This window comes from Passer montanus, unplaced genomic scaffold, assembly GCF_014805655.1.
Source record: "Passer montanus isolate IOZ18808 unplaced genomic scaffold, ASM1480565v1 scaffold21, whole genome shotgun sequence".
Taxonomy (NCBI): domain Eukaryota; kingdom Metazoa; phylum Chordata; class Aves; order Passeriformes; family Passeridae; genus Passer; species Passer montanus.
This window is the reverse complement of record NW_024366703.1, coordinates 14,418,674-14,443,490: the sequence shown is the minus strand read 5'-3', so window position 1 is coordinate 14,443,490 and position 24,817 is coordinate 14,418,674. Positions and strand designations below refer to the sequence as shown.

Below are 24,817 nucleotides of genomic sequence, written 5' to 3'. Positions count from 1 at the left end.
CACACCAGCATTGTCCCCATGGAAAAACAATGTTAGCAGGAGGAGGAGGCACAGCCTACAGGGCAATGATCTTCCTTTGATTTGACACAAGAATATTTCACTTCAATTTTTTCATATGAAATACTTAGATGCCCAAGTAAGATATAGGTGAAGAAGCAGATGAAAATATCTCAAGGTGGCTGAAGAGCACAGGAGTGGCAAGTGTATTCTTAAGGCAGTTTTAAGCAGTGTCATCTCTCTTCCACTCCTCCCTTGAGTCAAATATTGGGTTTTCTTTTGATTTGAGCATTGGAGATTTGGTAAAAATCTGTGTTTGATAAACCAGGGTGTGGAAAACCCATCTCTTTTAAGCCCAAGGGTAGCAGGAGATGAGAAGTTGAGCTGATCAATGGCTCTTGAACTCAGTGTTTTATTATACAAAATAATTTGAAAGTTGTATTCTCTGTTCCAGTGGGGGACACAGAGTGATAATAACTTTAAAACTTATTTTCCCTTAGGTGTGTTATGTAGTCCCTGTGGATATATAATTCCTGGAGTTCCAAAATTTTGGGTTCAAGTGAGAGTCCAGCAGAGAGCAGGCCAATATCACGAGGAAGGGGTCATGTCTGATTTTCATCTCTCCTGCTGGTGCTGAACAGTTGAGTTGCTTCTGCTGGAAACTCCCACCACTCTGCATTGTTGGGTAATTATGAACTGCAGAGAGTAATTACTGAAAATATAATATATTTCCATGGTTTGAGGCATCAGTTGCTGCGAGAAAAAAATGCCTTTTTGAACCCAGTTGCTGTTTGTTTCCACAATGAGCCATATGTGGCTGGCAATGTGCAAAGCTTTGTCCCCAAGATATATGATTTTAGCTATGGGCAGCCTCTGGAAAATAGCACCAATAAATGTGTCACAATGAGGTACCCTGTAAAAATGACCATTTATAACATTGTGGCACACTCTGTTCTTCCTGCATCAACCATCTTATCCTTGCAGTTTCACATTTATTAAGTGCAACAAGAAGTTGGAAGAGGTTTCTTCCAGGAGCTGCACTAGCCTGGTCTTGTGAGGAAAACTGTTCATATGGAGCTGGTGCTGGAAACAAGTGAGGAACTTCTGCACAATCCATGGCAAGCCTTGTGGCCATTGCTGTTGCTTGATTTAATCCATGGAATACTTTTCCTGCCACTGATCTCAGCAAAGCTCCCCTTTGAGGATGTCCTTGCTTTGCTGAATTTTGCTGTTCCAGCATGTTCCCTGCCACAGTTACAAGAGAAGCCATAAATAAATCAGTTTAGGCTGGATGGTGGATCCTGATCAGCATCTCTGCATGTCCTGGGTAGAGGTGCCTCACCCAGGTGCTCTGTTTGCTTACACAAACAACCCCAGAGCTGTAAAAAACCTTACCCAACCAAATCAACATGCTTATAAACCAGACATATCTGAGATATTAACAAATGGAGGTCTGGCATTGCAATAACAGACATCAATATTTTGGTTGTGTAACAACTGAGAGCATGGCACAAGGGACCCTCCCTTACACTACAGACAGTGAATATTTATTGCCTTAAAATTTTATTATAGCTCTAATGGGATCAGACTCTTCATTGGCCTTTAAGCCCTAGAATGCTAAGCAGAACTGATAATAAATAGAAACAGCAATATTTTTTCATGTACATGGTGGGCTTACAGTTGTGGAACATTGTTCTTAATAATTAAATCTTGGTCAGCCAAGCTGAGATTATTAAAATGCTTGACATTCAAGCTCCATAAATAGTGTTGTATGGCAATTGCCTGGAACAAGTACCCTGAGTGCTCCAACTCTCACCTTCTGTTGCACAGTTTGAGAATGTCAAATAAGAAACCCATAAGAGGGAAATCTGTTAATAGCAGTGGGTCAGGGATGCTCTATCTGAGCACATCAAAGTCAAAAGGAGAGCACACGCAAAGCAGCTCCTGCCCATGGCTACAGAACCAACCTTATTGCTGAGCTTCCACCAGAACAGTGACTCTGGAAAGAGTTTGGCTTTCACCAGGGTCTGTAAACACCAGGTTCAAATTTCACATCTCCCTAAGCCAGCAGAGTGCTCAGACCCAGGCACAACCCCTCTGGGATCAGCAGGGACAACTGGAGGCCAAAGAGAGGGAAAAGAAAGGCAAGACTGAATCCTGGGAACAGAAAGAAAACAGGTGACAGATGGCCCTAGGAAATGCTTTATTTCTGTGTGAAACAGAGACAGAAATCAATTTAGGTACACTGTTAGTCACTGTCAAACCAACGTGCCCTACTAGAAAGCCTGGAATTTTGCTGAGACCAAAAATAAATAAATTAATAAATGGCTTTAAAAACCTCTGTAAGCTATTCCCCAAATACTTAAAATATATTTCCCAATACAGAAATGCACAGCTGTCACTGTCACTTGAATTGAGTGATGTGTGTTGAAGTGTGGAGGTCTGAGAATTTCTCTGATCCCTCAGAATCTAAAAACTACTATATTTGCTGTAGTGTTCCAATAAACTAAAACACAAAGAATTCTGGTGGAGTAGAATGGAATTTTTTTATCTACTTTACACAATGATGGGATACTTAGTAGGACTGCTAATTAGCAATAACATGCTTTAATTGGTTTTGCATCAACTTTTGGAGCAAAAAGGAAAAGAGTCCAGTTAAAGGAACATGAGGAAATATTGTTATGATTTCATTAGCACAGCATCAAGTACTCACTAAAGTTTGCGTGTCCTGATAAAGTAGATCAAAGAGGGGAGATACAGATAGTTCAGGTATATTGTCTAAAGTCACAGGGATGTTTAACAAACAAACAAAAACAACATAGCAAAAAACACCCAAATACCAACTGGTTTCATCCTGTCCAGAGCATTTGTGGAAGTCAAAAGTGCCCCTGTGAGGTTTTACAGCTTATTCAAAAGGACAGTTCTAAACTCTGTGTTGCCTTTGAGGTGAAGTAAGCTCTAAGATTAAGCAAAATACCTTTTGTGGTAACCCATCCTTTTCCCCCCCAAGAAGGCACTCAGAGATGCACAACGTGCTCACACATTTGTTTTTCCCAGGTGCTCCCCTGCCAGCAGCACCCAGGGACACACAGCTCATGGGCTTGCCTTGCCATCTCTAACTAACATCTTCTCACCCTGCTCCTTTCCTTTCAATTCCTTTTTGCATTTAAGAGCGATTTTTGGCATTCTGTTTTATCATTCTTGATTTACAGATTTTGGAGAGATGTCAGGATTTCAAACTAGGACACGTCTAAGGTCCAGCAAAAGCAACTAAATGTTAATAGGCTGTGTTAAATACATATAGATAGATTTGGCATCACCCCAGCTAAGACAATTAACACCGTATAAAAAGCTGAAAAGTTGAAGTTTTCTGCCATTAAATTCCCATCACACTGCTTTCAAAAGGATTTGTGTTTCAACAACTCGAAAAATCCACAGTGTTTAGACCCAATTTTGTGCAAACTGGCAACACACAGGTTTTGGGAGAAACATTATCCTCAGAGGCCATTACACAGACCTTATCCAGTGGGAACTGAGGAAATAATAGTTACTGCTGTGGATGTAATTCTAGTTATGAGCTACAGCACAGCGACACTGAAGGGTAAAGCCTGACAGAGCAATAAAGCAAAATGAGTCCATTATCCCAAGAAAAAAGTCCCTAATTCCACCCAGGTTCTAACCAGTATTGTCACCATCAACAGCCTGAGGATTTATGCAGACATTTCCATCTCCAAAGCCCTTGATGCACGTTAAAGCAGTCAACGCTTGCAGAGCTCCTGTGAGCAAACTTCATTGTGGCCAGCACTCCATCTCCAAGAAATAAAGGGATTTTTTTTCCCCACAGGCTCACCTGCTGGCTGACCCAGTGCTGGCTCCATTCACAGCAGAGGGGTCATGCTCCAATGTCATCCTACAGGCATAATCCCCTTCCTCATGGCACAGCCCTTTCCAGCCCCCAGCACAGGCTGCACCAAGGGAAGACTCCCTCCCTAGATAATTCCACAAGGATAATCCCACTGCCAGGGAAAACTGCCTGACACACCCCATAAATCTGCACCAACAGGAGCAACCACACTTTGTAAGTCAGATAAGGGAAGAGTTACATCTGCACCTCTGAGAGAGCCCCCGAGGCAGTGTTTCACTGTCACTGCTCCTGGCTCAGCCTGGCAATGAGGGAGAAGATGGAATATTTGGAATATTTGTCTCTGGACCAACTGCACCGGGCAGAGCTGTGCCACAGGCACACAGAGCCTGCCCAAGGTGCAGCTGGGCTGCAGCTTCCTACCAGAGCCATCACAATCCATGGGCATTGCCCTGCAGGGGCATTACATGTGGTCTCTATGCACATGGGCTGCCTGGAAAATATGAGAAAGTGTGTCTGGGGTTTTTTTTATGGCTTTTTCTTCAGTGCCAGTACAAACACAGACCCTAGTTTAGGATCAGAGCTCATACCACATCAGCTTCCACAGTTCCACACCCATGGCAGGCTGTAGGGACTTGCCCCTGCTCCTTGTAAAGCAGCAAGTCCTTGATCCCTGCTCCTGTTTGTAGCAGGGTCATTTGTGTGTGTCCTTGGGCAAGCTGTGAACCGAAGGTTTGGAAGTTTCTCAGTTAAGTGCCTGGCTCCAAAGCTCAGAGCCCATGGCCTGGCAGCTGGGGCAGCACAGCATCCCCTGCTCTGTGCTCTCATGGAGGCAGGGCAGGAACAATTACACAGCGAACCTTCCTTTCCAGGGCATGCCACCTGCACTTGGAGAAGAGGGCACTAAAGATGTAGGCTTTAAGGTGACAAGGCCAGGCAGGAGGAGCAGGCTTGCCTCTAACTCGAGGTTTCAAGGGGGTTAAAGTCTCATTACAACACAAGTTAAAATGGTTATTTTCCCCCATCTTTTCAGCTCTTCTGTGTGGTGGTTGACCTTGGCTGGCTGCTGGTTGCCCATCAAGCTGCTTTGTCACTCCCTTCCTCAGCAAGACAGAAAATAAGATGGAAAAAAAGTTTCCCCCATCTTTTCAGCTCTTCTGTGTGGTGGGTTGACCTTGGCTGGCTGCTGGTTGCACATCAAGCTGCTTTGTCACTCCCCTCCTCAGCAAGACAGAGGAAATAAGATGGGAAAAAAAAAAGAAAACCCTCATGAGTCAAGACAAAGGCAGTTTAATAAAGCAAAACCAGTGCAGAGGAGCAAAGGAAAACAAAAGATTTATTCTCCACTCCCCAGCAGCAGGCAATGTCTAGCCAATTCCCAGGAAGGAGGGCTGCAGTACCCACAGCAATCGCTCCAGAAGACAAATGTTGTAATAATGAACACACACACTCCCCTTCTCCTAGCTGCCACTGCTGAGCAGATATCCTGTGACAAGGTGCAGCCTTTGGTCAGTCTGGGCCAGCTGTCCTGACTGTGTCACCTCCCAGGATTTTGTCCACCCCCAAGTGATGAATGTGGAAAGAACATTGTGCTCCCAAACACTGGTGTGTTCTCAGCACCTTCCCAGCTCCCAGCTCAGCATTGGGAGGGCTGCAGAGGGGAAAATTAACTCCTCTCAGGCAGATCCAATGTGTTCTGTTCAGCCAAAACCCCATCCAGATCCCCAGGATGAGATAATGAGATAAGCACCAAGCCTGTCCCAAAGTCTGTCAAGACTTTTGTCTAGGAAGCAGAGTCCTGCCCTGGATTTGAAGCTTTGTTTGAGATCACGATGCTTCAAAATAAAAACATTTCAAATTCAAGCAGGCATTTGGAGCTGAAATTTGGCTTTGTCAGAATTCTGAGCAGGTTCCCTAAGGACACAGTCAGTGCTCCCTCATTTCTCCTTTCCTCCCGATTCACTTTCATTCCTCCACAGCCTTTAATTCTTCAATTTTCTCTGCTCTGGGGACAGCAGAGAAAGAGCATCTCAGGGCTGATTCTTTCCCTCTCTTCTTTTCAACTGTGCAACCCAACCAACAGCAGCTTCGGGACCTTGTAAGACTGAAATAATAACTAACAAGACTGAAACTATAATTAACAAAAAGAACTAAACACCAAAATAAGAGGCAGAAAGGATAAATGTTTAACAATACCTTTTTCTAGCCTAAAGACACACAGATTGATTTTTAGGATTCATCCTCACAGTATTTCAAACAGAAGCTTCATTAGTATGAGACATTGATCTAACAGCCCAAGATGTCTCTATTGTTTGAATTGTGCTGGCTGAGCCACCTGGGTGCAAAAGCTTATTTCAAAGCTCTGTACTCAGAGGGAAGTCAATATATTGCTTTGCTTCTGTAATTTCATGTGAGCTTGTGCGCTGAAGACAGGGGAAAAAAATTAAGCCTAAAATATTCACAGTGGGCTGCAAAGGATTAACCCCTTCCAAATTCAGGGCAGGAGGGTCAGAACTTTAAGGATCTTAAAGGTTCCTTCAAACCCAAACCATTCTCTGGCTCTATGATTGATCTCAGGTGTTCCCATGAAGAACAACATTTTCTGACTAACTAGAGTAAAAAAAAAAAAATCTACGTATTAATTAAGAATTTGCTGTAAACTCAGCTGACTTCCTACACACACTCACATACCAATACTTTTGGAATTCTAGTAGACATCCTAGAGTTGGTTTTTATAAGGATTGACTAAGTTACATTCCAGAAAGAAAACTGCTAAATCTGGTTTGGGTTGCAATAGCTGCCATGATTGATGTCCTGCTGTGATTATTCAGAAAGTACTATCCATGGAATAGATAAAACAATACATAATTACAATTTGTGTTCTGTCTGAAATAAGGTACCCTCCAAACCCCCTCATATAATCCAATTTGTTTCCCTTGCAGATTTTGTTTTCTGCCCAAATATCCAAATTAATCATCTTCCTTCCAACTTAAAAAACATTATGAAAATCACTGAAAAACAGCACCTGAGAAATTTTCCTGTTGGCATTTCATTCTCAAGATAAATTTAGCAAGTCACAAAGTGAAAACAAAATCCACTCTGCTAAGCTTTGTGAAATGGGCTGCACAAGACATGCAGCAACCAACCAGAATCACTGCAAATATTTATACATGTATTCTTCAGGAAAATGCTGTGTAGCTCTCAATTTTACCTACATTCATGAAACTTTTTCAACTGATGACAACTGGAGAACAAATTAAACTGAACTATGTATTAAACTAAAATCAACCAGTACCCTGACCCTGTATGGTCCACAAAGAACTCTCTAGTTCAGAATATTGTGCTTTGGAAAGTTTTTACTAACCCAAGAAGAAATTTCAATCTTAAATTGATACAGACTTTTGTTTTCCCACTGCACCAGGCTACAACAAAATAAATTTATGAAACTAATCTCTTTACTTATCAACAACAGCACTATGAAACAGGAAAAGCTACCAAACTCTACATTTTATGCATGTTATTTTCAACCACTCAGGATTGAAAGGGAAATTAATTATGGGGCTCTTTCCTTCTGGATATGTTTTTGTTTGGGGATTTATTATTTTTTAGCAGCCCAAGCAGTGTAATCACTGCTGTGTCTTTTCTGGAGAGCAGGGGATGTTTGTCTCAAAGGATGGTTGAAGATGAGCAGCATCTAAACCTCCGTGCTGAGCTCCAGGAAGAAATGGAGCATTCAGGATATTAATATTCATCCATTAAATATGGATGGCAGGGGTGTCAAAATCAGCCTCTTACCTGTGGGTCAGGTTTGAGGCACTTGGCAGCACAATTTGGGAAACACACACTGCTGCTGCTTGGTGGAGACACAGAGACCTTCTGTCTCTGCCAGAGCCCATCTGGCATCTCCCACAAGCCCTGAATTCACTCACCCAACACAAACAAGTGAATAAGCCCTGTGTGTTTAATACTCCACAGAATTTCATCCTAAAGGGAGCTGGGGAAAAAAAAATAGGAAGGAAGGAATCAGTCTATTTGTACAACAGACCACACACTGTTCCCTCTTGGTCAGGGCCAACTCCACGCACTGATATTATTTGCATGCTTTGCTGATTGGCATTGGAAGAGAGACATTATCTCATAGAAATTGAAAACAAGCAAGTGAATATGGGTATTTTATCACCATAAAATAGAATAAATTCAAGTGGTTTTTTTCAGATGAATACTATTATCTGTCAGTCCCACCTCAGTGACTAAATACTGTTATTTAGGAAGAAATATACACACAACTTGGTCAACAAGCCAGGACTCCTTTAAAAGAAAAAAAGAAAAGCTAGATTTTATTTTTTCTTCCCTTTGAGTGGTAAACAAATGAGCTGTGAATTCAGCTGCAGAAATAAACCTTGCTAATGCATGAGGCACCTAACTTGAGGATGCATTTAGTCAGAGGTGTCTGACAGATCAGTGCATTGATGCCCTTCTCACTCAATATTTAGGGGTGTTGAGACACAATGTGTCATTAAAGGCCCATTAAGTGCCATGAGAGCTGCATCAGAAGATTAAGGAACAAATTTTATTTATTAAAATCCTCAGCTGCACAAACCAGACTGGTCTGTAAGACTCTTCATTTTGTTTAAGGAATTAAAGTTTCAGTCTTGGGACTCTCAAGAACAGCTTGTTTGAGAGGTTGTGCTCCTTTACAAGATTAAATCATCTTCCAGAATCACACATTAACACTCCTCCACCCCTCCTGTGAGTCCTCTGGCACCTCTCAGCATCACCCAGAGGCATGGGATTTACAGACAGAATACTCACTTATTTGCTTTTAAAGTTTGGGGTTTTTTACTCTATTGGCACAAGACTGTTCCATGCAGTTTTGCACAAGATACTTCTTAAAACATAAGTGCAGTTTTCCTATCCCAGCTGCTCCTGATGATCAACCATCATAAAGAACTGGATAAAGTCAAGTTGTTATGCTCATGAAAGTGTAAAGAGAAATTACAGTAGAAGATTTGGTTAGGTAGGAAAAAAACAGGTATTTTTAACACAACAAAAATATAATAAATAACAAATACAAGAAATATATATTGGACTGCATAAATAAGTTGTTTGGCTCAGTTAGCAAAATTTTTATCACACCCCATGCAAAAGGCAGCTTAGCTGAGGTACTTGGCAGGTCTGAGGCAGTTTCATAGGTAAAATAACTCATCCCTCCAGTATTAAAACTGATCTGTGCTTGTGGCTTATTTCTTTGTACCATTATAAAATTTCCCCTTGACTTATTCACATATCACCATCATTAAGTGATTACACTTAAAAGATCAGAGAAAGAACATTCAACATCGTAGCCAAAGCTCCTCTATGATATTTGTTATTTGCTATGCAACATCAACTATAATTTGAGTCATCATCATTCTTCTTCAACAAGGAGGCAATTTACTGACAGCAAATGAGCTGGGACTAACATGTCTGTAGTGCACATATCCAAGTCATCAATACTGTTTCCTATGGTATAGAAAGGAAAAACCAAAAAACCGCCAAACCCACAAAACCAAACCCCCCAAGCAAATCCTCCAGAAAAAAAAAAAAAAGAAAAACCCACAAAAACTTCCCCTCAAAACTATTGGATTATTATAATTTGCAGTTCAGAACTGGGTACATGATAGAAGTCAGAATCCAAAGTGCTTTATTCACAGACCAGTGTGAATATCATGAGCCCCAGCCTTCCCACACCCAGAGATCCTCAACAGAGCCAGATTTTCCCATTCTGCATTGGGCCACACAACTCTTATCACTTGGTTTCTAAAATCTTTTTGTTCTTTTCTTTTAGCTTAAAACTTCCAACAAAACCAGCTTCAAGGAGCTGAAGCTCTAAATCTCACATTTCATGGAAAGCTGGCCAAGTCTATACTTCAAATCTCCTTAGAAATCCCAGGCTATGTGTTATTTGACTTTATTTCCAGAACTCTGCTCTATTTTCTGTTGTCTGAATCCATTTTTTCCTGGAATTTCTGATGCAGCTGCAGGGGGCTTGAGGAAAAGCTCCCAGGAGGAGAGGAGCTCTGGAGGGAGAGTGGGCAGAGCTGCTGGGCAGGGTCTGGGGCTCCTGCACCAAGGGAGGCAGGCTGGACAAAAATATGAGAGCATGGTCTGTCAGAGTAAGCCCTTTTCTGACCCAGAGAGGTGTTGTAAAAGCTTCTATTCCATTTTCAATCTCGTGAGACGGGTGAGACCATACAGATGTTATAATTCACACCATCACAATCAGAAGCAAACTATTTCCTAATTACAAAACACTACAATTGTTTCTTGGCCTATCAGCTCTTGCCACACCCTGCTGTAAATGCCTTAAAGCCAATCACCTAAAATTACCTCTTGTGGTCCTACTACAATGTGTCTTTCAAAACTCTATTTCTCAAAAATACCCAGTCTTATTTGCAAGGCCACCATTTGAAACTTGTTTCTAGCTCTATTTCTCTCTCAGCAATGTCTGTCCTGTTCCATGGCATTTCTAAGCAGCATTTCTTGTCTCAAGGTTTACATACAGATGCACTGTGTGAGCCTTGTGCCAGGCTTTGAGAATTTTCTACAAGCCCATTTCCCACATTGGCCATGTCTGACAACAGCTCAGCTCCCTCTGAGCTCAGCTGGGTGCAGGGGTGAGTTCACAGCACACAGGGATGTCCCAGAGCTGTCCTGCTGCTCCAGGCTCTCCATTTCCCTTCCCTGGGAGAAGCAGAAGATTTGGGACACCCCACGTGCTGCCTGCCTGGACCTGGGGCCACCACAAGCCACGTGAAGGTTCAAGTGCCACCATTTTCTGTCTCTGTCACTTCCCTGTCACATCCCCTCAGACTTTTTCCTAATGCACAGCTTGCCTGTGCTGTCTATAAATCTGAAGCCCTTTGGGGCAGATATTTTTCTAATTGCCTGTTTGTACTGGCAGAAGCCTCAGCTGGATTCTCCAGAGCCTAAACTCATAATTCCAGCGCTGTCTTCTTCTGCCTCAAGCACTGTGCTTTTCTTTTAAGTCAGTGAACATTTTAGAACATGAATCTGGCAATCTACATATTGCTCTATTACAAAAGTGTTTATGTTTTTAATTCTTCCTTCTCTCTGTATAATGAAATTACAAAGCAGGAATCTTTCATAATAAAATTTAATGTAGATATGCCTGGAAAATGAAATCAGAAGGCAGCAGTGATGGGAAAAGCTGCCATCAATCACTACAGGCAGACTGTTCCCCTTGACAGCAGTCAGACAGAGGTAGAAAATTCAGTAATTTGATAACAGCTGCAGTAGAAAACCAGGAAAAAGCATTATGATGCCAGTAACTGCATATTTAGCATCAGATCTGCCCTGCACACCGGGCTCATGAGCAATGCCTACAGCAGAAATGGCACTGAAGTCAAGCTGCAACTGCTTTTTTAGGGCTGAATTGGTCTTGTTCTTAGTTCCACTGTCTGCAGACAGCAACCCAGTGCTTTTCTGTCAGCCCCTTCCTCCCACAGCCCCCAAAAATAATCCAGGGGGAGAGGCACATCCTGCTGAAGTTTCCCCCACCTCATTCCTGAGGAGCTGACTTCTCAAGGGTCAGGCTTTCTCCACTGACTGCAGAGATGCCTCACAGCAGAAACCAGATTTTGGAACCAGATTTTGTTTCAGGCAGAGAAGTTTCCTCCAAACATGAACTTCATTGAAGTTTTAAATAGGTAAAATTTATGGAATTCACACTACAGTACTAAATAAACACCAGCATTCACCTCCTCAGCACTGATGGAGCAAGAGAGCTGAGGTGCCCTCCTGTCCCCTGCTCCACAAGCAGCATCTGAAGCAGCTCTTTGTCCAGCAGAAGCCTTGGATCAGAACAGAAACCCTGTTTTTTTATAAATTTACAGTCATTAACTCTTGCATAAGGCTGCCTGTACATTTTTTTAGAGACAGGGAGATGTGAAATGTAGCAAATTGCTCTAAATGGCCAAATTTCTCTAGCTGGTTTCAAACACAAAACCAAAACCTGCCTGAAAGCTTCACAGCCTTCTCTCATTAATAGAAGAGAAAGAAAAGATTATTCATTTCAACCCCAAGTTTGGCACTTACAAAAAACAAAGAAACAGTCATAAATCACAGTTTAGACAGACAAGAAGATTTTTATTGGAGTTTCCAGTTCTGTTTGCAGGTTGTGGGGGTTCTTTCAAAAACAAAGGATAAAGACTAATTGATATTTTTATAACAAGCCAAAGAAAACATTAGCATAAAACACCAAAAAAATGAAACAAATTATTTTAAGGCAAACTCAAACTCTAGTGTTTTTAATTCTAATTTACCTTAGTGAATAATGGTAAAGCCATTTTCAGAAAAGCTTCCAATGGCCTTCATGGATAATCCTGTCAACCAAAAGTATTCAAAAATCTAAGTATCAAACTAAAAAATATTTTGCTGCCACTTCTTGTGAATTCGGGCAGCTGAAAACCATCTTATTGAAAGATAAAATGCTCAGAAAACATATCACACATCTTCAGACAAAAAAAGTCAGTCAAAGTTATGATTACACTTTTTTTCTCTCCAAGGATCTCTACAACTCTTATTTTCAGACCTCTTTCTTTCAGTGAAAAAGAAATTATGTTGGGAAAGCACTAGTTTTTTGGAAGAGAAAAATTTCTTTTATTGTCAGTAAAAAAACACCACAAAAGTTATAGGTAATCTCCTAGGAGAGAACTCCTGAAGGTTTAAGTCAGCAAATGTGAAAGACAAAATGCTCTTGTGGAAAAAGGTTATCCTGCACTGGGTCCTTCCAGTCCATTAAAGGCCATCAGTCACAACTTGTTAATTTGGGCAGCACCAACACATTGGAGCATCTTCTCTTTGCCACAGGCAGAGCTAAACCCCTAATCTAGGAATGAAAATGGCCCCTCATGTCATGCTGCTCCAATAATTTAATATTTAGCCAACCCTAGTGACAAAGTAGATTTCAATTAAAAAGAATGAAACTTGTATTTAAAAGTTTATTCCTCAGTAAAGGGGAAAAAAATCCACTATCTCAAATAAATAAATAAGGAACTGGAAAGTTCAGTGATGTAAACGGAGCTCTTTAAAACAAACAAAACAAAGAAATCAAGGGACATCAACTCAGCCACTCCACAAATAAATCTTACAGACCTGATTTCAGCAGGAGCCAAGTAAAAGAAACCAACTAGAAATATATTAGAGGAGATTTTGCTTCACAGAGGAAGTGAATTTGCATTTTACGGCTGTTTATGTGTATTTGTGATACATTTAATATGCTGTGACCTTCAGAAGTAATAAAATTTGAGTTTTCATCCCATCAGAAGCTATTTGGCATGCTGCAGGTTGCTGAGGCAGGCCATCACTCCAAAGTGGGAAGCAATAAACTTGTTGGACTTATTTCCCTGAAGCAGCCTGACTCCTGGCTGACACTTGGAGCAGTCCTAACTAATTATAATTGCTCCATAAAAACAAGTCTTGGGCAAGAGTGACTTTTTAACAACGTATTCTCTTAATGCCTTGGCGTAAATACATCATTTTCTTTTAACTGCTTGGAGATATCTTTAGGTGAAATCAGGTGAGTTACCCCTAATTTCTCTACTATACAGTTTGCAACAATATTTCTGCTCAACTTCCAAATGAAAATACAGGGCAAAATTACCATTGCTATAAATCCATCAGCAACAATAAGACTGGGCTGACAAGTGAAAAAATAGCATTGCATGTAGCATTTAATGATAAATATTTTTTTTACTTGCATTTGTACCTTCTTGGCCTAAAGCGCTACTGTTAAACTGCATGTGATTTAAATTACAGCCCTCTGGAATTTGTTGGATATTTAGAGGTTATATAGGTTTTCCACAGTGGATGTAAAAGTCAGTGCCTTTCCAGCAGAGCAGGCACAGCAGACAAGTGGATCACATTTGCCAGAACAAGGCACAAGTGGTGGTTGAACACAGCAGACTGTTTAAAGACACAAATTATTTCCTAAATTTGCTTTATCTGTAAGGATTCCCTAGATAAACACCAGTTTCTACTCTTTCTCCATAAGATGCTGGGTGCACCAGACAAGTGCCGAGTCTGGGAACAATCTGGCTGCTTCAACAATGTAAAAAGACATTGATAAACCAGTCAGGGATCGAGTAACCAACTGTTTTGCTGGAAATTCCCCAATAAAACATGTAACTAACTTAGTCTGCTCATCCCATTAGGCTCCCCCAGTCCCACAGCTGAAACATCTCCTTGATAACTCAGCATTGTGTTCCAAAGTGTGGCAATTATGCTTCCCACCCATTTGGTAATTTACATCTTTGTACAAAACCACAGCAAAAAAACTGAGTGGCGTTTCATATTTTTTTCAGCAGACAACTAAGTTTTTAGTTTGCACCACTTTTACCATAGTTAGATTATTTTTAATTTCAAAATCCTTTCAATATCTTCTCTTTAAAAGAATGAACAGTATTTCTTACAGGAACTGTTTTTTCTCCCCCCAAGAGCCTCATCACATCCTTGCCAGCTCTAATTTAATCAAGGAGATAGCAGGGAACTTAAATTCCACCAGGGTAAAAAAAGAGAGAAAGATATTTCTGTCTTTATGGAGAGGTTATCTCCAGTTTCTAACAACACACTCCCATTTTTAAGCTGCAACCAGACACACTATAACCTGTCAACTTCACTCAGCAAAAATTGGAGCTTCATACAACAATCCTGTGTGTTCTGAACAAGACAATTCACCAACAGATAAGTTTCACACACACGTTGCAGTAAGGTGGAAAAATTATAAAAGAGAGGTCTCATCAAGCCAGGCCTGCTCTGTGAGATCCGTGGCTGGCCTGTCAAGCCAGCACTTTGCAAGATGCCATGTGCAATCCTGGTGTGAACAGTTTGTTAGCACAGCAATCCATTCCTGGGTGAAAAACAACTGACACCTGCATAAACATGGAATCTATCCCATGAGAACCGGTGAAGAAAATATGTAAACAATTTCAGAATAAAGAGATGTGATGGACAAGTAAAATACCTTTTACTAACCAATAAATTAATTAGAAAAAAGCTGCTAACCAATTGGAGTCACACACCAGGTCTGTAAAACTGTATAAAAATGAGTTATGGGAATAAAGAATGGGCTTTTTTCTGCATGAAGAAAATGGAGTTTCACATGGTTTATTCCACTACGTACATTATGTTAAATTAAAGGTCATAGGGCAAGGAAAAAAATGTGTTTTTACCAGAATCTGATTCATTTGGAATAGACTTCTTGATTTACAGGAGACAAAAGTAACATCACACCTGCTAGTCCTTTTGTATGGGGTTATTTTTCACCACCCACAGATTTCATTTACCTACTTAAAAAATAATTACATACCTTGTAGTTAAAAAAAAAAATCTCACTATTCTTACAGTAAATGTTTTGATCAGCTGAATAAGATATTTATTTAATAACTGAAATCAGGAATCTGCAGACCATCAGCATTGTTTCCTTCTGTAACCAGTACATTTTTCTACAGAAAAAAAGTTGTTTTGGGAAGGCAACTTTGATTATTATTATCATTGCAGAAGAATTTTCCTGCCTATGACTGGACCACATTCCTGGATCCTGAAAACTTGTAGCTGTAGGAGCACAGTCAACGTACATAAAATATATATAGCTTGCACTGATTTCTGTTATAAAATTAATTTCTTTGATAATCATGTGTCATAGATTCTATGCAATACATTGTGAAATTTTCACAAGACTCACATGCAATCTCTCTGGAAATCCTGTGTCATTTAACAGAGACTAAACACCCTCAGCTGCTCCTCGTAAGATGTGTTTTCTAGACCCTCTCCCAGCTTCATCACCCTTCTCTGGACAGCTTCAGCTTTCTTGAAAGCCTTTGAAAAAACATTCCCCTAAAAATAAGCATCCCCCCTTTTAAAAATAACAAATATCTCCATTTTAAAAAAATAAAAACACCCCTGAGTCACCCACTGTACATTTCTGGCTAGTCAGAGAGCACAGCCTGAATTTCACGCTCCTTTCTGTCAAATTTATGCCCACTGACAAAGCTCCAGGCATGGCACAAAGCCTTCCCATTCCAAAGTTAATCCATAAACATTCCTTTAAACAAAACTTCAACCCTCCAAGCAAGTTCTCTCTGATCAGAGCTTTGTGGCAGGCAGGCACAGCATTTCTGATCCTCCATCCCCGACTGGAAAGCCAGGTTTATCAGATCATCAAGGCACAGCTCAGCTGCTGCTAAGCCTTCCCACCACGCAGCTGTCTCAAGGCTGGCTGCTGATGAAAACATGGTTTGAGTTCCAATTTTTACCTCTTTGATCCCCATTTTGTCCAGAAATCAATTTTCAGCACTAAAACGCTCCCATCTCGGGCGTGCGCTGCCTAAATAAGGCAGTGGATAAATCTGTAACCATTTTCAGATCTTTTGTTTTTTTCCCCTCATGACTAAGCGCATGAAATTTTAAAATAGGAAAGCAATAGTGATTGTTTTGTTCCAGGAGTTGCTTATACATTTGAATTTCCCAGAGGTCTGGTAGATTATAGCAGATGCCAAGAGGAGGTTGAATAGTTTTATTCCTATAATCCACACTCATTCTTTTGTCAAATTTGTGTTGGCAGCACTCCCCTGCTACATTATCCAGCCTCTACATTAATATTGCAAAGAAATCATTTCTACAAAGTCTAAACTTCTTGTTATTGCAATTTTTGCTTTATTTTACTTAGAGGAGAATATATAAACTGTGACTCTGTCAGGATCACTTCATGAACCTCTGGCACAGGTTGCCCAGAGAGCTGGTGGATGCCCTGGGAGTGTCTGAGGTGAGGTCCAGACAGGTCCCTGAGGAACCTGGTTTAGTTGAAGATGTCCCTGCTCGTTGCAGGGGGCTGGATGAGGTGACCTTTAAAGGTCCCCTCAAGCCAAACTACTTTGTGATTCCAACTCACTGAGCTGGAGACACTCCTGGTACCTCTGGTCACCTCACGCATGTGGGCTCCCAGCTTTGAATGCTCTCAGACTCTCACAACCCTGTTGGGCCAAAATTTATTCTCCTCTGAGCCCAGGCGTGGCTGCAGATCCCAGGAGGCTCCATTTCAATCAATCCATGCACAACCACCTCCATTTCAGATATAAATTGTGTATTGAATTGTGTATTAGGTATCCCAGTGGCAACCACAACTTCCTTGGGTGCCCAAGCCAAGGCAATCAAATCAGAGGAGAAAATTTCATTGGCAAAACCCAAGAGCAGGCAAAGCTAATTAATCACTGCAAACACATTTTCTCTTTGTCTGGCTGCTGAACTCTCTCATACAACCTCAGTGCCCATGCACAGCCCTCCCAAGACTGGTGCCCTTCCAGTTTCTGTGACACATGAGGTGTCCTTCCTTCAGCAGGAACTCTCCACTGCTCCAAGACTGGTATTGAAATACTGATAAATGGCTTTTCACTGGGCAGGGGATGAATAATGAGGGTTCACAGAGGAAAAAAAAATCAAAGCACAGCCCCAAAAAGCACCTCACAGAAGCTACAGATCCCCTTGCCTCCCAGAGAAACCACTGAACTGCAGTACAAATTTTTCTACACCTGTGACTAACCAAGAATACATTGCTAATATTGAGTTACCAACAAGTAATTACTCTGCATATCCCTGCATGGGGGTGCCTTAATTCTGGAAACTATTCTACAGCATAATCCCTCCTTTGCTGGAATCCAAAATGCAGGGAACTCTCAGAACTTTGGGGCTGTGAGCCAAACCTTAAACACAGGATTTAATATGAGACCTTGGAAAAGGCTCCCAAACTTAGGTGCTAGAAGTGAGAATGTGGATTTAGAGTTTAAAGCAGAGACACGTTAAACTAAGTAAAGTTTAGAGTTTTAGAGTTTAAGATATAGAAAAAATAAAGTAGTTCCAGAGGTAAACAAGGAGTTTGGAATGCAGCACTGTGGGTTTGCGTGTCATAACATAATTAACTAAAAAAGCTTACACTGTAGTAAGAGTCCATAAGAAATATTTAGGGATTGGGTCAAAAATATAAGTATCCTTGTTGGCAGTGTTTTATTGGTCTATAAATCCTTAAAAGGTCTTGGGACATTCTGAACCACGCTGTAAAGATGTGAGCCAAACTCATCCTTCCTGTCTATGTAGAAGAAAATAAACCATAAAATCAAAACCAACTCATAGGTCCCATCTCTAACTCATTCAAAATTCCTTCCAAAATTCTCCAGAAGTCAATTATCACACTTCTCCTTTTAAATGTACAGGTGAGCCCTCTGCAGCCAGGCTGTAGTTTGGCTTTCAGTCAGTTAGCAGTGGGTATTGGAAGTCTTGAGGGTCATATTGACACTCACTGCCTGCTGGATTATCCTCAACAAGAAAAGGACAAAAAGGAGAAAAACACTGTGAACAAATGCTACAGTGGCCACTGGAGATCAGAAACAGATGTTTGGGGGGTTCCCTTCTCTTTTGCAGGTGTTTCTGGGTCAGAATTCCGAATTACAGCTCTTTCTTTGCTCTCAGATGAGAGCAGCATCCCAGAGCATCCCCAAGGAGAAACTGGACCACTGTGTTGTCTTCCTGCCTTGTGAAAGGAGAGAAGGATGTGCTGAAGCACATAATTTCAAGCCTCTCACACTAGTTTGTTATTCAGGACCTGAGCTGTGCAATGCAGGGTCTCTCAGCAGAGCTGCATTTAAAGGGAACCTCTGGAAAAATCCCACTGCCAGCTAAACACCTGTACAGACAAAGGGAGCTTGGAGTCATTGGAGGGAAATTGTACATAAATGCCATGGAGATTGGAGCAATATGTTTCTATTTGCACGTGCGTACTTTATTTTTTGAAACAAGGATCTACAGGGCAGAACAAATGCATCGTGCACTGAAGCCAGCTCAAAAACTGTCAGCAATTAGTTTTCTTCAATGGACATTATGTTTTTTTCTGTGACAATGAAGCCCTGTGACTATCCTGCCTCCCAGCAGATTGCAGTGCAGCTCATCTGTAAATTCCCCAAAGCATCAGGACGTATGGCTGTGCAGGGTATTGCAGTCAGGATGTGGAATGTTCTGAATGCCTGAGTCTACCTTCAGCCATCTGGAGTCCTCCTCTATTAAATTATTTCTAGTGTTTATGCAGTCTCCTGCTAATTAATTTAAGAGATAAAGTAGATTTGTCCCACGTTCAGAAAGCTGGCATTCTTCAATTTAGTGGCAACTTGAAGGACTACAGACAAAGTAATAATTACATTGAGTATATTGATATAAAAATGCAAGGCTGTTAACTCAAACACCAAACACACACCACCCACTGAGCAAGAGCTTCAATTTCTGATCACTGGCTTTGCTGTGGAGAAAGGAGATGATCCAGTTTTGTCCACTTCAGGAAGGGGTTCTAATGCAGAGCTGGGCACAAAGCAAGGTCCAGAGAAGAGCAAAACTGCACCCCAACATCCCTTATCACACATGATCTGTAGATACAGAGGACACAGAACCCTGAAGGCAGCATGAACCAGCTGCTCCCATTTCCAAAAACACAACGAGATCACAAGGCTGCCTTTGAGATCACAAAGGGGCTTTGAAACCCATTTATACCTGTGGGTGCAATGCTGCAGTTACCAGTGCCCCAAATAAAGCATGGATATATTGCATATTTGGGGATGCTGTTTGCCCCAAAGGTCTGTAGGATTGTGGTTGGAGCAGTTGATAAATCAGGAACAGGCGTAGGGGTTTTAGCAAGGTTTGTAATTGTCTACGATTTTTTTCTTTATTTCTTATTAACAGAAGCTTGAATTGCATTTAATCAGAGAAAGGGTGATGCACATAATTACACCACAGCATGGATGTGCCATTATGGGCTATTTTTTTTTCTTCCTTTTAATTTCAGTCAGTGATTTGAAGCATTAATAACCTTCCTAATTTTTTCTAACTAATGTAAGCACAGATGCTGATCTTACTTACATAAGCAGCTCCTCACATCACTGTTTTCCAGGGACTAAAATTTCAGCAAATTCATTAGACTCTGCAAGGGAATTGGTGAATCTGCCTGGGAACATTTGATCATTTCCAAGTGCATCCCAGTCTCTAGCACTAAGCCCTGTCTGAACCAGTGTCCAAACTGGTTTGTTTTTTACTTGGAACTCCCATGGAGGACGATATTCCTCTGAGGAGTTTTGTTCCAACCCCCCAGAAGCATATTTACCAATAACTATCCAATCCTAAAGTGCCATTAATTGTGGGCAATTAATTATCAATCAGTTGCCATAAAACCCAGGACTACCTGGACTAGAGCCAGTCAAGTTGTCTGCACAGAAATGCATCACCACAAACTCCCCAAAGGATTTAGGTCATGTGTTCTGCCATAATTTAATTTTCTCTTAATGAAACTAAACTTGCTCATTACAGCAAACTTCCCAGGATTAGTCCCTTATTATTTTCATATGGATACATCTTGAGAAAAAATGAAACTAAACTTGCTCATTACAGCAAACTTCCCAGGATTAGTCCCTTATTAAATTATTTTCATATGGATACAGCTTGAGAAAAAACAATTTTATTGGGAATTGCCTTATATTCTCCACTGGTGAACTACAAGAATTGAGATAACATTACTAAAAGGATTTCAAAAGCATTTAATAAAGAGTCATTTAGTAGTGGATAGGTGTGATAATTAAAACAATCTACCAACTGCACAACTTAACTTGCAGTGCCTCCCACAGGGAGGAAGAACATCTGTAAGTAAAAATAATTAGATCTAGTTTTCAATAGAAGAGAGCACAGTGAAGTGTTGGATACTCTCCTAGCAGAACTCCAGGCTTAATTCTCCCTGAAGCCATAAGAACATTACCTTGCAAAGGCAGAAGAGCCATTTGGGCAGGAAAAAGGATGCTTGCAGGCTATTGTTTGTTTTTTCCAGATTGAATTAAATGAGGAAAACACTCCCAGCCCTTTATGAGACCGCCTGAAAAAAAACCCAAACTTCTAATCTAACATATTTCTGCCCTCAAATCTAATTTATAGTTTGGACTGACTCATGGGTTTGTATGGGCCTTTTTGAGGAAACACACAGAGATCTAAATACTAGCAAGGTTAGTTTTATTTCAAATTAACACTATGAAATATGCCTAAATACTCACAGGTAAGTGGAAAAGAAAAAAATAAATACATGGCTCACTACTGAGACTCTTGTACAAAACCAAAACAACCTAAAGAACACCCCTAAAAGCCACAATCTTGTGGCAGGCTGAATCAGAGGCAGTATTTCCAAGAACTCCAGAAGAACAGATTAAACCTGTGGCAATTCTGATAAGTTACTTGTATTTTTTACTTCCTACAGATATAATCACACAACATTATAGTCACAGGCACTTAAACACAGCAATTACTGAGCAATCATCTTCATCATCCATTTATAAGTAGTTTAGGTTCCAGAAATCACAACTGTAGTTTTGTTTGGGGTATTTTTTAGGCAAAACTAAAGAGGTAAGCAGAGATAGAAGCAATTCTTCAGAAATAGAAAATATATTGGTTCAAAAGTGCCAGAAGTGTTGCTCCAGGTGTGCCAGACCGGGCAGATTTGTCTTGCAGTGCTCCATGGTGCAGAGGAGCTGCCAGTTTGTGTTAAAGCTGCCCCTGCAGAGCACAGAACCCTTCCCAATTCCCTCAGAGCCACCCCATTTCCACCACAAACATGGAACATAACACTGAGCCACAGCCAAAGCACATCCCAGAAATACTGTTTGTATTAGACTGATTTCACCAGCAATCCTTTTCCCCTTCCATCACTTTTTAAAAATCTTTAATCATACTTATTCATTGTGGCAAATGTCAGACCTCATTCACTCATTTCCAAGCTTGTCTCAGCCACCCTCTGCAGCATCCCAGGAGCTCCAAAAGCTCTGATCTCACTTTGATCTCTGCTGTGAGCACAGCCAGGGCTGAGCCAGCTGCACTTGTGAGCTCCTGTAACCACCCAGGGCTGCAGGGACTGAGACTGACCCGACTGCTCCTGGTCTGCAGCAGCACCTCTCACTGTGCCACACAGAAAACACAGCAAAAGACACCAAACAGCTTCCCAAAAGCTCAAACAAAAGGGCAAGCCAGGTGTATTAGGGTCCTCTTTTCACCCATTTCCATGACATGTTATGCAATTTTCTTATTTCTGTGCACAATGTAAAAATAACTTCTGAATTTTCTCTTGGCTTGCTGGTGCTGGGTACTACAGAAAGCTGCACTGTCATGAGCAATGTGCTTCAAACCATGAGCACACCAAATGAAAAAGTGCAAAGGATGAAGAGCTCATCAACAGACCAGTGTTTGCTACATCCAAAAAAAAGGGCCTAGAATGAGATTTTTCTTATCAACCACATGGCACCAAGCCAGAACTCTGATCTTTAAGGTCCATTCCAACACAAACCATTCTATGAGTCTGTAAGAGGGGAGGAATGGCAGCAGTGGGAGGGAAGAGGCTCTGATCTTTAAGGTCCCTTCCAACACAAACCATTCTGTGAGTCTGTAAGAGGGGAGGAATGGACAGCAATGGGAGGGAAGAGATGGTTTCCAAGCTGGTTTGGTGGCAGCAGTGGCTGCACAGCCCCAGCACCACCTTGCCCCTGCACACTCGTGCCGCTGGTTTGGTGGCAGCAGTGGCTGCACAGCCCCAGCACCACCCACACCTGTGGCAGCACCACCTTGCCCCTGCACACCTGTGCTTTATTTTCATTTGCACAAGTTATAACATAATCACTGATCTCTCTTGAGCATCAAGACATGCAAGGGATGTTTGCAAAGCACCAGCAGAGCTTCAGATGAGAGGTTTCTTTGCCAGCAAAAGTGCTGGTGATAGAACCCTGGAGGAGATCTGCCTGGTGTGTGTGACAGCCCCTTGGGCACGTTAATACAGAGCTCCACAATCAAATAAATTCATCACCCTCCCATCTCATGCCACCTTTTTACCTTAATGCAATGCACAAAGAAGACCAAGGAAAGTAGAGAATCCAAGGAATTGTTTTGACAAATGCTCCCTTTCAAGCCCTGTCAGCCTGGGGAAGCAGGTAATATTTCTCATGGACTGTGCAGCTTGCCAGACATCCAACATTTAACTCCAAGGGTGTAACCCAGGGACAAAGGCTGAGGCTAGGAGATGCCTGTGCTGGGAACAGAAGCTGGAGCAGCTGGAATCCACCAGCCCATCCCAGGAGCTCACCCTGGGCCCTGCTGCACCGACACCTTCCACAGTGCCAGGTACCCCTGGAGGACAACACAGTGTACAGAATAGAGCAAAGAGCAGAAAAATCAGGGGCTCAGAGGTGATTACAGGCTCCTAGAAAGACATCAGGCTCCTTCTGCAAAGTAGTTCCCTCCCTCCCTGACCTGTGGCACCAGGTACCTGAGGCACATGGGGCATCCCAGCCCCTGGGAACTCATCATTCCACCTAGTTTGTTGCCCTGACCACAAATAAAGAATGAGTTTTTTACTTCAGTTTTTGATTTGTTAATTGCTTCTCAAAACCTTCACAAAGAGAAGCATGCAATGAGGCCACGTTTTTTAAAGGAGCTCACTTCACAGGGTGAGAGAAAGGCAAAGAAACAGTGGAAAAAATGGCACAGCAAAATCCATGGAGATCCAAACTACGCCTGAACTTCAGCTCCAGACCCATCCCTGCCTGGCCTTGCCAGCAAGAAAGAGAACTGCAGAGTTAATCTCACTTTCCAAAGGCAGCACAAAATTTAAGTGTAAAATATTTGTACACAATTCATTGCACAGACATACAAGCCCAGGCACAGCCACCCAGCCTGGGGCTGGCCAGCAGCAGCCCAGCAAATGCTCTGACAACACCAACAAGGCAGAAAACACCACACCAACTTCCTCAAAGCACTTCAAAATTAATGTTTTTTTTCATAAAATTGATAAAAACAGCAGATAAGATCCACACTGACCTCTCCTGAGCTGAGCCAGTCCTCCTTCCAAGCGTGCAGCCAGCCCTATGCTTGTCTAAAAGACTTTTATAGCAGCTGTTGGGGGTCAGGGACAATTCCTAATTTCTAAGTTTCACCTGGCCAGCAGATCAGGCACACCAGATAAGCACCAGCTGGGAGAGGACTGTGTTCTGTCTCAGAGTTTACATATTTTTTGTATTAATGTGATTTGGCTTTTGTTTTCGGGGTTGGAAGGTCCTCTTAAGCCAGATACCTCATCCCTTATAATTACAGGTTCTGTATGTTTGAATCAAGTTTATTACATTTACCATGCTATTTTCTCTCAGAAATACTGGCCTTTACAGTGGAAATTAAACTCCTAAACTCTTATGCCATAGAGTTTGAAGGGTGACAGCACTGATGCAGCAGCACCACTTTTTCACTTCATGTAATTCTAATGTTTTTCTCTATTTTGACCAATAAATAGAAGAATATTGCTCAAAATAATAACTATTCATCAAGTTTTTGCTAACACACATCATTGCCTTCTAAACCAGGCATTTCCTGAAAAAAAAGAAGAGAAAGAATGTCATCATTGCTGGAAAAGCAAGTTTTGAAAGAGTTACTGTATTTGGCATGGCAGACACATTGTGCCTTTAATTTGGTTTTGACAACCACACAAACGAGTCTGTTAAAAAATGGAGCAGGCATGAAATGGATGGTGCTCTCTTGAATCAAAACTTCTAACAAAAGTGGTGTTTAGGTTTCAATTTCTTGTGTCACACTGTGAGCCTTTGCAAGAGTCAATCACTGGGAGTTGGAATCATTGGAAACAATTTCACTGCAAGCCCAGAGCACACACACCAAGGTGCACGAGAGGGCAGAGTCTGTCCTGGAGCAAACAGCCCTGGGGGGGATTATTCCCAGTTAAAAGGTCCATCATGGCTTTTGAAGCACTTCTGCAGTAATAGAAAAAACAATAAAAAAGCTGAAGTCTTCCAGTAGGCTCTGCCTTTTTATTCAGCTGATCAAAGTGGATCCCGTTTC

At 41.5% G+C, this 24,817-nt stretch overlaps 1 long non-coding RNA gene across 1 annotated transcript; it reads right to left on the bottom strand.

Annotated features, from left to right (window-relative positions):
- Nucleotides 1-207: 207 nt before the first annotated feature.
- On the bottom strand, nt 208-23,817 carry LOC120502183. The gene is made up of 3 exons (XR_005627473.1): nt 23,792-23,817; nt 1,965-2,154; nt 208-1,242 (listed from the first exon to the last, which is right to left on the bottom strand). It is a non-coding gene; the product is annotated as an uncharacterized LOC120502183 (long non-coding RNA).
- Nucleotides 23,818-24,817: the final 1,000 nt, after the last annotated feature.